Here is a 12,715-nt window from a genome sequence, read left to right as displayed (position 1 = left end):
CCCCTGCTCTTACTACATTATCTTTTCTCTTCCAGCGCACAGGTACAATCCATTGGGGGCATTCCCGAAGACCAGTTGACTGGGGAAGAGAAAACTTAGTTTTGGTTTACAGCCTTGTGTACAAAGGTTCTGCACCATATGCAGGCACTGGGTGAGAATGGACTGCTGTACTACAGCTCCTTTCTGGGAGAGTCTTGAAGAACAATAGCCAAGGAAAAGCCTCCCAGTTGTCAGCACTTCAAGCACTGCACCTGGTTGCTCATTTTGTCTGGAAAAAGAAACGGCCAGAACTTTTCTGGTTTGGAGGTCCTGGTTCCAAAGGGAAGAATGCTTCCACCAGAAGACACAATAACAATTTTTTTGAACTGTTAGTTGAGACTGTCACCTGGTCACTTTGGGTATCTCCTGCCTCTGAATCAAGAGGCAAAGAATGGAGTTCCTTATTATGCTAAGTGAAATAAGTCAGACAGAGAAAGACAAATATATTTCACTTTCCTGTGGCACCTAAAAAAAATAAAAACTAACAAACAACAGCAGGAACAGACCTATAAATTGGGTTGCCTTAGGGAAGGGTGTCAGGGGGATGGGCAAAGTGAGTGAAGGGGAGTGGAAGATACAGGCTTCCCATTATGAAATGAATAAATCACAGAGATGAAAGGTACCACATAGGGAATATAGTCAATGGAATTGAAATAGTGTTGTATGGTGACAGATAACAGCTACACTTGTGAGCATAGCATAGAATATAGACTTGTCGAATCACTGTGTTTTACACCTGAAACTAATGTAAGAAGGGAGTTCCGGTATTGGCCATGTGGCTGATTCTGATTATCAAGGGAGAAATTTAACTGCTACTACACAATGGAGACGTCTTAATAATAGCTAACTTTATATTGCAGTATTAAGACAGGATGTCAAAAGCAAAAAAGGGAACATCACCTAAGGACTTTGCATCCTCTTTTGGGGAAAGTTATATGTTTTTGGTTGTATGCAGGTTAGTTGTATCACATCAGGGGGAAGTATGACTTTGTTATTGTCTTTATTTGGAGCTTAAGTACATTTAAGTATAGGAGTGGGATTACTGGGTCATCAGACTTTTAAATTCTAGCTATTCTAATGAGAGTGTAGTGGTAGATCATGGTAGTTTTAATTAGCAAATCCCTAGACAACTAAAGATGTTGAGCATCTTTTTGTTGTTTATTGGCCATTTTTATTTTCTTTGGTGAAATGTTTACTAAAACCTGTGCTCATTGTTTTATTGGCTTGTTTATTGTCTTTTCATTACTCAAGTTCTTTATATATTCTGGATACAAGTCTTTTGTCAGATATATTGTATTGCGAATTCTCCCTCCCATCTGTGGCTTGCCTTTTCATTTTCCTAATGGTGTCTTTCAAAGAATAAATATTTTTAAATTTTGATGAAGTTCAACTTATGAACTATTTCTTTTTGTGCCCTAAGAAATCCTTGCCTATCTCGAGATCACTAAAGATTTTTTCCATGTTTTCTTCTAGAAATTTACTTTAGTTTATCTATCTATTTATTTATTTAAGTAGGCTCCGTGCCCGGTGTGGAGTCCAACCCCGGGGCTTGAACTCATGACCCCAGGATCAAGACTTGCGCTGAATTTAAGAGTTAGATGCTCAACTGACTGAACCACCCAGGCACCCCCAAATTTATAGTTTTAGCTTTCATGTTTATAACCCATTTTTAGTTTCCCCAGGGGCCTTCTCTAGTGCTCCTAAGGTCTACTAATGAAACCCATCAACCTCAAATCTAAAAGTCAAACTTGCCACCTCCCAAGACTTCACTCTTCATCCAGTCTATCAAGTCCTGTCCCTAAGTGCTCTTCTTTACCACCACCAGTTTACCTTGCCTCCTTACTGGCCCCTCTGTACCAACTCTGAACCCCCTCCAGATCACTCTTCCTACTGCTATCGAAATGATGGTTTAAAAATAGAAGTAATGAAAAATCCTCACTGGCTTCCCCAGATTCTCAAATTATAATCTCAAATCCTTACCTCAGTTATTGCCTACCTTTACCCACACTCAACCCCACATTCAGTGGTCTTTCAGCGGGCCATCCTGGCCACGCCAAACACTCATCTGTTGGACCTTGTGAACTCCTTTCAAGTCGTCCTTTGGATTCCAGCAGGTATATCCTTGACTAGACCTCCACCCCACCCTCCCAAGTTCTCTTAGCCATGTACCTCCCTGAAGAGATCTTACTAATAATAGGTTTTAATGTTGTGTGTTTCTCCCTTTAACGTTGTCCTTCTCCACCAGATTTAACTTCATGAGGCTAGGGATGTCTTTATTTCCATAACGTACTCCCAGCAAGTGGAACAGGGCCTATCACACGCAAGAAGCCTCAATATGTAAGCGAGGAACGAATAACTGAATTAGAAAAATGGGATAATAAAGAGATAGGCCGATGGCTGCTTGTGGACCCCTCAGTGGTAATACTGGGCGGTAAATAGTAACACTCTCGGTTGTTCTCGCAGCAGCGGAAGAAAACCTGCTAGATCGGAGAAGGCAGGTCTTTCGAGCAAGGTAGGGAAAACAGGTGTGTGACCCCGCACAACGGCCAGAAGTGCGCTCAAACCTGCGCCGCTCCCGGGCCTCGCTCCCCAGAAAAAGGGGCCAGACTGGAGGCCTTGGTTTCCGGCGGTAGCGCCAAGAGGAGCCCAACCGGAGCAGCATAGCATCACCTGCAGCTGTCCGTATCAGCAGCTCAGGCACCGCGTGGGTGGGCGGGGCCACGCCTTCAGGCGCCGTTCCCGCCCCCTGAAGCGTGCGCGCGCCCGCCGCCGCCTCACGCGTGNGAGGGCCGGGAGGGGGGTGGTTGGGGGGGATGGACCGAGCGCGGCGGCCGCAGCGGCAGGAGCCGGCGCTTGAGCTCGAGCCACGGCGCTGGCGGAGACGCCGGCTGCTCCTCCCCTCCCCGCCGGTGAGTGAGTGCCCCCGCCCCGGATGCTGGCGGCGGCCGCGGCCCCTCACGGCCTCTCCTCCTCGGGTGGGGAGAGTCGTGAGGGGAACGTGGCCAGGCGGCGCCGCCGACGCTGGCCCGGCCTCCCGCTCGCGGCCTGGCGCGGTTCGGACCCTCGGTCGCCCCCGTTCGGGGCTGGAGCTCCGGGCCTAGGACTCGTCCTGCAGCATCCCGCCGGGCCTTTTTCCTTCCCAGCTTGTTCCGCTGTCATTTCGACCCTGGGGCTTCTCTCCCCACCCCCACTCTTCGCCCCCTTTACAGCGCGCCCATCTTCAAGGCCGAGGGAAGGGAGGGGCGTGTGAGGAGTTGGGCCGGGGCCTGAGGGACTGTTTGGGAGTAGACTGTAGTGGAGGTCTGGGGTCCAACGAGCCCTCGCTCGTCCTGGCGTCCCCAGAAGTTGGCCACCAGGGCTCAGCCATTGCCACCTGAAACCAGTTTTTCACCTTTTGTTTTTATTTTGAACTTGTCGTTTGAGGGGAGGAAGGAGCCCGTTGTACTGGGAACGGGGGAAAATAGGTGCCGCAAGGTGGGTTGTGAGTCTAGGCTGGCTGGGCTTGGTCTAAGAGTGCCTTTTATTAATCCTTTTAGGAAGGGAAGAGGGGGCTCAGTTGCCCCTTCTCTAAAGGGTCAGAGATCCGTTTATAGCTTGCAACCCCCTGCTTTTTTTCATTCTAAGCAAAGGTGTGTGTAGTGTTGGTCCAGTTGTTGGTTTGGCTCATCCCTTAACAACATTGATAGGTGAATCTGCAGCAGAGTTTCTTGAAGCAGCCCACTTGAGCTGTTGGCTATTTTCCCCCCTTTTCTTTGGTGACACCATGCATATGAGTGTTGGTAGATTCTAGTCAGAGCTTTTACGGGCTGCCTTTTCATCCTGACTTGTCACAGAGGAAAGGAAGATGAAAACACACACTCTAATCCAAAATGGTTGCTGTAAGTCTTACATACTCATAAGCATCTCTAGGAAAGGTCTGCATTCCTAAATTAGCTAATTCTTTAAAAAAAAAATTCAGGGCTTAAAAAGCAGGTAGCTGCTTTAGAATAAAACTTTGATACATTCATGTGTTCTGACCAGTATGTTAAATTTTGGGAGTGATTGGTTAAACCAAATCCTTGTCTTTGAAGTACCTGTGTGTAGAAATTATTGCAAAGCCTGGAGGAAAGAACCTTATGGAACTGTTAATGACAAGATTTCTTCCAGGGGCTAGATACGTTTTTTTCCTCCATTTGTAGATTAGAACACTGAGACTGGAATTGTGAGGAGGTGGTAGTTTTACTAGTGTCCTGTAACAAACCATGCTTATAGGTGGGATTTTACCTATATCTCGTCCTCTACCAACAGAGTTGGCTTGTATTTTTTTTTTTTTTTTGAAATCACACACCCACTCTCTGGCTAGTATGGGAGGATTAAAAAGCTGCTTCTGGTCTGTGGGCGGTAACCTTTTAATTTCTAAAGAGTTTTCAGTTGCTTACAGAATAGATTGCTGATCAGCATAGGAAAAATTTAGATACTAAAATTTCATTAGCACGTGATCAGATCTGTTATAATTATGAGCATTAGGATTTGGCATGGTGTAGGTGCTGTGTACTATGTATAGGAAATTAGGTTTCTCAGAGTATTTGCATCTTAAGATAAATAGAAGTGCAGTCAGCTGACAGAATGTTGTTACACCTTCCAGTGGTTGAGAGAATCTTTTATGAGCACAAAAAAACTTGTACGATTTGATGAAGAAACCGAGTGACCTGGACTAGTTGGTGACCACCATTTCTTTAAGCTGTTTGCTACTTCTTTCTACTAGAATATTTCCCCTTTTGTGCAAGAGTTTTTCTGCCTGTCATATGTGTACAAAACCTATAATGGCTGAGGGCTTAAGTTTAAATTCCTCAGAATGACATTTACGGATCACTCATTTATTTATTCATCAAATATTTATTGAGTCCTTAATTTTGTTCCAGGAATTTTTCTGAAATTTTCCCCATGGCGGGGAACAAAATAGACAAGGTCCTTGTTATTGAGCTTTTTTCTGTGTGTATGAGAATGAGGATAGCAAGCAAACATGAAATTCCAGGTAATGCTGTAAATCAGCAATTAGCAAACTTTTTTTTGTAGAAGACCAAAAAGTAAATATTTTAGGGTTTATGGGCTATACAGTTTCTATTGCAGCTACTCTGTTGTTTAGTGTAAAGTAGCCACACGTAGTACATAGACAAGTGTTTCTATGTTCTAATTAAACTTTTGAATTTCATATCATTTCCCATGTCACAAAATATTATTATTCTTGATTTTTTTTTTTGGACATACTAAAGCATGGGACAAGCTGAATTTGGCCTGTAGGCTGTAATCTGGCCCTTTATAGAAAAAGTTTGCTGATTCTTGATATCAGCTATGAGGAAAATAAGATGATGTAACCAGTGAGTGACTGGTGGGGGTCGTGGAGAGGCCTCACTAAGGAGGAGATATTTGAGTTGTGATCTAAAAGATGGAAGAACTTTGCTGGCAAATGAAACAGCAAGTACAAAGGTCTGCAGGTGAAAATGAGCTGCTCCTATGTTCCGCAGCATTGAACTTTACATACCATGTCATTCTTGGCTTTGTCTTTTTTTCATTTTGTTCTTAAGTAGGTTACCCTCTTCCTGTCAGGTTTTAAAAGTCTACCCATAATAGAATCTAAGACTTGGAAGGGATCTTAACTTCCTACCCAATTTCTTTCTTGTAAAATGTGCTCAGTGATTTTTTAGCTTCTGTTTGAAACCTTTGATGACAGTAAATTCATTACTTTGAGGTGGCCTATGCCAATTTTAGTTAGCTCTATTTGTTAGAACTTCATGTTGTAATAGGATTCACCCTTTCTTCCTTTTTTCCCTGATGCTGCAGTGGAGTTGCACCTCATTCCCAGGATTCAGTTCTAACTAAAGTCAGCACTTGAAACAAAAATCATATAAAATGAAGAAAATCCTTTAAATTGTGGGCGCCTGGCTGGCTTCGTTAAGCATCTGACTCTTGAACTCAGCTCAGGTCTTGATCTCAGGCTTGTGAGTTTAAGCCTGGCTGGTGTTGGGCTCCACGCTGGTTGTGGAGCCTACTTAAAAAAAAAAAAAAATCCCTTAAAATGCTTAAAAAGTATGTGTGCGTGTTTTTGTATATATAATGATGAATAATTCTTATGCACTTTGCAAACTGAGAGCCACTGAGCATTACTAAAGGAAGGAGCAGGAGGAAATAAATTACTATGTAGGTATGTAGGCCTTAAACAATTGTGCTCTTTAAAACAGCTGTCAAATCCCTATCAGAGAGTGGTGGATGGTGGAGAATTTTAATGTGTTTTTGCTTCCTGGCAGGGCTAATTTTATTGTATTTTTACTTTAAGCCTTTGTTACAATGATAAACATTTATAAATGTGTTGTGATATTAAATGAGATAATATGTATGAAAGCACATGGTAAGTGGTCAATAAATGTTTGCAAGATTTAGATTTAAATTTTTGCTTTAGTGGGCTCATATGCATACTGTCCTTTGAAAAGTTGCAGAGAAGAACTTGGCCACCTGCTTCCTGTCTTTCCAAATTGGCATTTCCTGTTGTGGCTTTACCAAACAGCTGTCACTCTCTATGTCCTTGAGTGTTGGTCACATTTTACCAGAGGTCAGCTAGTAAGTTAAATGGCTGTATGATGTAACTCTCTTCTGCCACATGACTCTTATTAAAGTATTTGAACACTGCTGTTGTCTCCCATTTAAGTCTTCACTTTTCAGGGCTAAATTTCATTTCTTTAATTTCTTTTAGTCTTGTTTCTTTACCCTTTGCTTGTTCTTATGAGTGTACCGATTTATTCTTTTTTACTTTGATACCCTGAAGTACGTTTTAAGGTAAAACTCAACTTTTATCTCCTTGATGAAGTCCACCCTCATAATTCTAGACCTTCTCTATATTCCTAATATACTTTTATCTACACTTCTCAATTTAATATTTTCTTATATTTGTTTCATGAGCATTTTTCTTACCTCACAGTGAGACAGTGCTTCTTAAGGGCCAAAACCATGTTTCAGGTATCTTTTGTACCCTGATGCACTGAGTAAAATTTCAGGCATGCAGTAGTTTACAGTTAAAAAAAAAAACAAAACAAACTTTTAAAATAAACTTTTTTTTTTAAGAACAGTGTTATATTTACTGCATTATTGTGAAGATAGTGCAGAGTTCCCATCTATCCCACACCCAGTTTCCCTTATTAACATCTTATATTAGTGTGGTATATTTGTCACAAGTAATGAACCAATATTGATTCATTATTACTAAGTCTATACTGAGAGTTCCACAGTTTTTCCCTTAATGTCCCCCTCCCCCCTTTTTTTTTTGAGAGAGAGCAAGCAAGCAAGTGGAGGTGGGGGGGAGGGAGAGGGAGAGAGAGAAGCCTAAGCACACTCTGTGCTCAGTGGCAGAGCCTGATGTGGAGCTCGATCTCACAACCCTGAGATCATGACCTGAGATGAAACCAAGAGTTGGATGCTTAACTGACTAGGCTAACCATGCGTCTCCTATTAATGTCCCTTTTTGTGTTCCAGGATCCCATTCAGGATGCCACTTTATATTTCGTAGTTATGTCTTCTCAGCTCCCCTTGGTTCTTACAATTTCTCATTTTCCTTGTTTTTAATGACTGTGGCAGTTTCAAAGATAATTGATTGTTTTTGTACTACGTCCTTCAATTGGTACTTGTGTGATGCTTTTCTAATGGTTAGACTGATGTAATGTGATTTTGGAAAGACCACAGAGGTAAAGAAAGTGTCATTCTCATCACAAATCAAGAGTACATGCTAGTGCTGTCCCTTGCTGATGTTGATGTTAACCTTGATCGCCCAGCTTGTGGTAGTGTTTGTTTTCTCAACTGTTAAGTTACCATTTTGTTCTTCCCTTTCTGTGCCATGCTCTGAAAGAAAGTTACTGTGCGTAGCCTAGACTTGATGAGTTATTCTCCACCTCAAGGGTGGAGTATCTACATAAATTTTGTTGCTCAGGTTGTTTGGGGTTTGGCTGTTGGGAGCTCTTTCACTTGTCTTCTGTATCCCTTCCCTTTGACATACTCCCACGGTTATGTGTGAATGAGCACTTTCTTTCTGGCAACATAAAATGCTCCAGGCTCATTTTTTATGTCATTTTCCAGTCTAATAGCCATTTTTCTAAGGAGCCCTAGGTCCTTTTATTGGGAAATGGTACGAGAAACTAAGATACTGGGTGCTAGCTATGCTAGTTGCTACTTGAGTATTGTTACTTCTAGGCCATATGAGTGACAGAACAAGGAGATACAAGTGTATAAATTAAGCTGTGTATATACACACCTGTAAATCTCTCTCTGTGTAACCATTTGTCTCTATATTAAGCTGAAAATGAATTCATACTGATGTTTTCAACTCTAATTTCTTACTTACCATGTGGATCGTTCTAACCTCCTCCATCCACTTCAGTCGGAAACCTGGCTCCTATGCTCTGCTATCCATTTCCTTACTTCTTCAATTCCAGTATACATTTGAAATGCTTTCAGAATTGTTAATCTGCGTACCTGTGGGAAACTTTATCGTCTAGAACGCAATGCTTATTGATAGTTCCTTTTGCCCTTAGTCTTATAGACTCCACTTACTTCTAGCATTACTTTGTCAGCACTTTTTCTACCTGCTTTGTGAGGTTGTTTCATATTTGTAATAGATTTCGATTGTTTTGTCACATTCTGCGTTCTATGCCAAGATCCCTTTCCATCTTAAAGGATTATTAAAAAATTTGCATATGTTAAAGCTTATTCTCTGTGCTTTAACACAGAATGGGTTTTGACAAATTTTTAATATCTTACATTCACCATTATGGTGCCCTGTATTTTCACTGTTCTAAAAAATTTGTCCCTCACCTATTTAACTCCCTTGATACCAGACCCTGGCAGCTATTGATCTGTTTACTGTCCCTGTAGTTTTGCCTTTTGCAGAATGTCAATATTTTAAATTTTAAAAAGTATTTTTGAATGATTTTTTTATGAACACAGCATTTTGTTAAGTAGTGGGAGATACAAGTACTAGACAACCACCACTCTGGAAACATTTTTTCTCTTGAGATAAAATTCATTTAACACAATTCATTTTTTTTTAAAGATTTTATTTATTTTATTTGACAGACACAGCCAGCGAGAGAGGGAACACAAGCAGGGGGAGTGGGAGAGGAAGAAGCAGGCTTCCAGCGGAGGAACCTGATGTGGGGGCTCAATCCCATAACGCCGGGATCACACCCTGAGCCGAAGGCAGACGCTTAACGACTGCACTACCCAGGCGCCCCGCAATTCATCATTTTAACCATTTAAAATGTACAGTTCAGAGGCTTTTAGGTACATTTACTATGGTGTGCAACCACCACTAATTCCAGAACAGTTTCATCAACCCAAAAAGAGACTTCATATTAATTAAGCAGTTACTCTTCCCACCCTCTGGCAAGCACTAGACTGATTTTTGTCCCTATGGGTTTGCCGATTTTGTACATTTCATTTAAGTGGAATTATATAACATATGGTCTTTTGTTTCTGGCTTTTGTTTAACAATGTTTTTAAGATTCATCCATGTTGTAGCATATTCAGAACATAATTCCTTTTTTGTGGATGAATAATAATCCATTGTATGGACATACCTCATTCATTTATCAGTTGATGGACATTTGAGTTGTTTTCACTTTTTGGCTCTTATGAATAATGCTGCTGTGAACATCCATGGAAAGGTTTTTGTTTGAACATGTTTTAGGTTTTATTTGGGTAGATAATGTATTTCTTTTGATAAATTTTATTTTCATATTGAGAGGGAAGTTACGTTACCCAGTGGCTTATTTGGTGTAAAGTGCTGAAAGAATGTTGTTTTCTCTTGGCATGGTATTTATCAGTGAATAGTGAAATCACATAATTTTCCTGTTGTCTTTGTAAAGAATTTTGGTCCGGATGGCAACAGTAGGTAGCCTTCCCTAGAATTCTGTTAGAGGAACATTCTGAATTATGTTGTATACCATTTAGTTATCTTTCCTAGTAGCAAGTAGTCTCTCATTGTGAAGTTGGATCAGAAGATCTTTTTGTGGTCTAAAGGAATCTCTGAGTTTATGAATTATTTTTAACATTATGTATTCAGAGGGGTAGTAGGCAGGATTCTCATTCTGTAATCTATTTGGCATCTGTGATATTATAGAGGTTTTATTCTTATTAACCACATTCCCTCTGAGGTTTGGACTATAGTAAAGTGGCATTAAATATTAGTGTTTTCTTTTTCCTATTTTAGCACCTAACCCTGAGGCTTTGTTTTGCAGTTATTGCTTCAACACCTTTGCTTTGATAAGTTCATTTTCCTCAGGAATACTTGGCAAAAGTGTTCTTCTGTTTGCTAATTTGGGGTAGCTTGACCAATTCATTGAAATCTAATGTTGTTTTTCATACTTCTTGAAAGCAAAGAACATTCTTTCTTGGCTTTATAAACTTACTTCTAAGTGACTTTGAGGTTCCCTGGAGACAACAGAATATAGATAAATTATATATTAACCACCAATATACTTTATCCCAAGAACATCTCTGTAGGCAAGCCCTTTAAAAGTATTTGTGTAATAATAGAACACTAGGCTGGAACCAATAATATTTTAATTTTTCTTGTCTAAAAATTCACTATTACTGGACTAATAACTTATACCTTGGGACAATTTTTGTGGTAAAGATAATATGGACTTTCTTTACGGGGATGTTGTGTTAGGAAATGAGTCCTATTAATCAGGGTACTTTATTTTTTGAAGACAAACATTTTGGAAGATGGGTGTATTATGAAAATTTTTGTTAGTGCTCTTTTCCCCTATATTTTAACAATGTAGATGAATCTGTTATCTCATTATAATAAAAGCCTTTGTCAAATACTGTATCTATATTCTGTTTACTACCTCCGGTGCTCTTCATTTTCCTGTGTAGTTTCAGATTTCTGCTGGTATGTTTCCTTCTGAATGAAGGACTTCTTTAACATTTCTTGTAGTGCAGCTTTGCTGGTGATGAATTTTTTTCCACTTTTGTATGTCTAAAGAAGTCTTTAATATGCCTTGATTTATAGAAGCTATTTTCACTAGATACAGAATTCTAGTATCTTTAAGTATTTTAAAGATGTTGCTTCAGTGTCTTCTGGTCCATATTGTTTCCAGTGAGAAGTCAACTATCATTCTTTATGCCTCTGTATATAATATGTGGTGGTTTTCTTTTGGCTGCCTTTTATTTTTCTTTCAGTTTTTAAAAATTCTGTAAAATACACGTAACATAAAATTTACCATCTTAACCATTTTAATTGTACCGTTCGGTGGTATTTAGTACAGTCATATCATTGTGCTGCAACCATCACAACCATCTTTTTCCAGAACTCTTCTTCTTCTTTTTTTTTTTTTTTTAAAGATTTTATTTATTTATTTGACAGAGATAGAGACAGCTAGCGAGAGAGGGAACATACAGGGGGAGTGGGAGAGGAAGAAGCAGGCTCATAGCAGAGGAGCCTGATGTGGGGCTCGATCCCATAACGCTGGGATCACGCCCTGAGCCCGAAGGCAGACGCTTAACCGCTGTGCCACCCAGGCGCCCCCAGAACTCTTCTTCTTGCAGAAGTGAACCTGTGCCTATTAAAAAAACAACTCCCCATTCCCCAAGCCCCTGGTAACCACAATTTTACTTTCTGTCTGTGATTTTGACTACTTAGGTACTTCATATAAGTGGAATCATACAGTATTTGTCTTTTTGTGACTGGGTTACTTCACTTAGCATAATGTCATAAGGGTTCATCCATGTTGTAATATGTGTCAGAATTCTTTTCCTTTTTGAGGCTGAATAATATTCCATTGTGTGTATAGACCACATTTTGCTATCCGTTTTTCTGTCAGTGGGCATTTGTGTTGTTTCTGTGTTTTAGCTATTGTGAATAGAGCTGCTTTGAACGTGAGTGTACAAATATCTCTTTGAGGTCCTGCTTTTAGTTCTTTTGGGTATGTACCCAGAAATGGAATTGCTGGATCATATGATAATTATATGTTTAAATTTTGAGGAATTGCCATGCTTTTTTTCACAGTGTCTTTGTTTTACATTCCCACTAACAGTGCATCAGGTGTCTAATTTCTCCACATTCTTGCCAATATTCTTATTTTCTGTGGGGTTTTTTTGTGTGTGTTTTTTTTTTTAATAGTAGCCATCCTAATGAGCATGAGTTGGTATTTCATTCTGGTTTTGATTTGCATTTTCTTTTTTTAAAAACGATTTTATTTATTCGAGGGGGAGAGAGCACGTGCAAAGATGAGCATGAGTGGTGGGGAGGGGGCAGAGGGAGAAGCTGAAACAGAAGAGAAGCAGACTCCCTGCTGAGCAGGGAGCCTGACACAGGACTTGATCCCAGGATCCTGAGACTATGACCTGAGCCGAAGGTAGATGCTTAACTGACTCAGCCACCCAGGCGCCCCCGATTTGCATTTTCTTAATAATTAGTTATGTTGAGCATCTTCATGTACAATTGGCCATTCACATATCTTCTTTGGACAAATGTCTATTCAGTACCTTTGTCCATTTTTCTATTGGGTTGTTCATTTTTTGTGGTTATTGAGTTGTAGGCATTCTTTCTACATTCTGGATGTTAATTACTTATGAAATATATGATTTGTAAATATTTTCCTTCATTCTCTATTCCTCTGGCTTTTTTTTTTTTTTTTTTTTTTTTTTT

General features: G+C 40.1%; 1 protein-coding gene across 3 annotated transcripts in view; it reads left to right on the top strand.

The window, feature by feature from the left end:
• The first annotated feature begins 2,823 nt into the window (after window positions 1-2,823).
• The window catches only part of TMCC1 (transmembrane and coiled-coil domain family 1), a 239,531-nt gene continuing 229,639 nt past the window's right edge, over window positions 2,824-12,715 (top strand). The window contains exon 1 of one of the 3 annotated variants that reach the window (XM_034658806.1): window positions 2,824-2,948. The gene's annotated coding sequence lies outside the window, so the exon portion shown is untranslated. The remainder of the gene's footprint in view (window positions 2,949-12,715) is intronic. The other 2 variants (XM_034658807.1, XM_034658808.1) reach the window with 2 other exon arrangements.

Source organism: Ailuropoda melanoleuca, chromosome 4, assembly GCF_002007445.2.
Source record: "Ailuropoda melanoleuca isolate Jingjing chromosome 4, ASM200744v2, whole genome shotgun sequence".
Taxonomy (NCBI): domain Eukaryota; kingdom Metazoa; phylum Chordata; class Mammalia; order Carnivora; family Ursidae; genus Ailuropoda; species Ailuropoda melanoleuca.
Note: the sequence above shows the minus strand (reverse complement) of the source record. Positions and strands in the feature narration are given on the sequence as shown.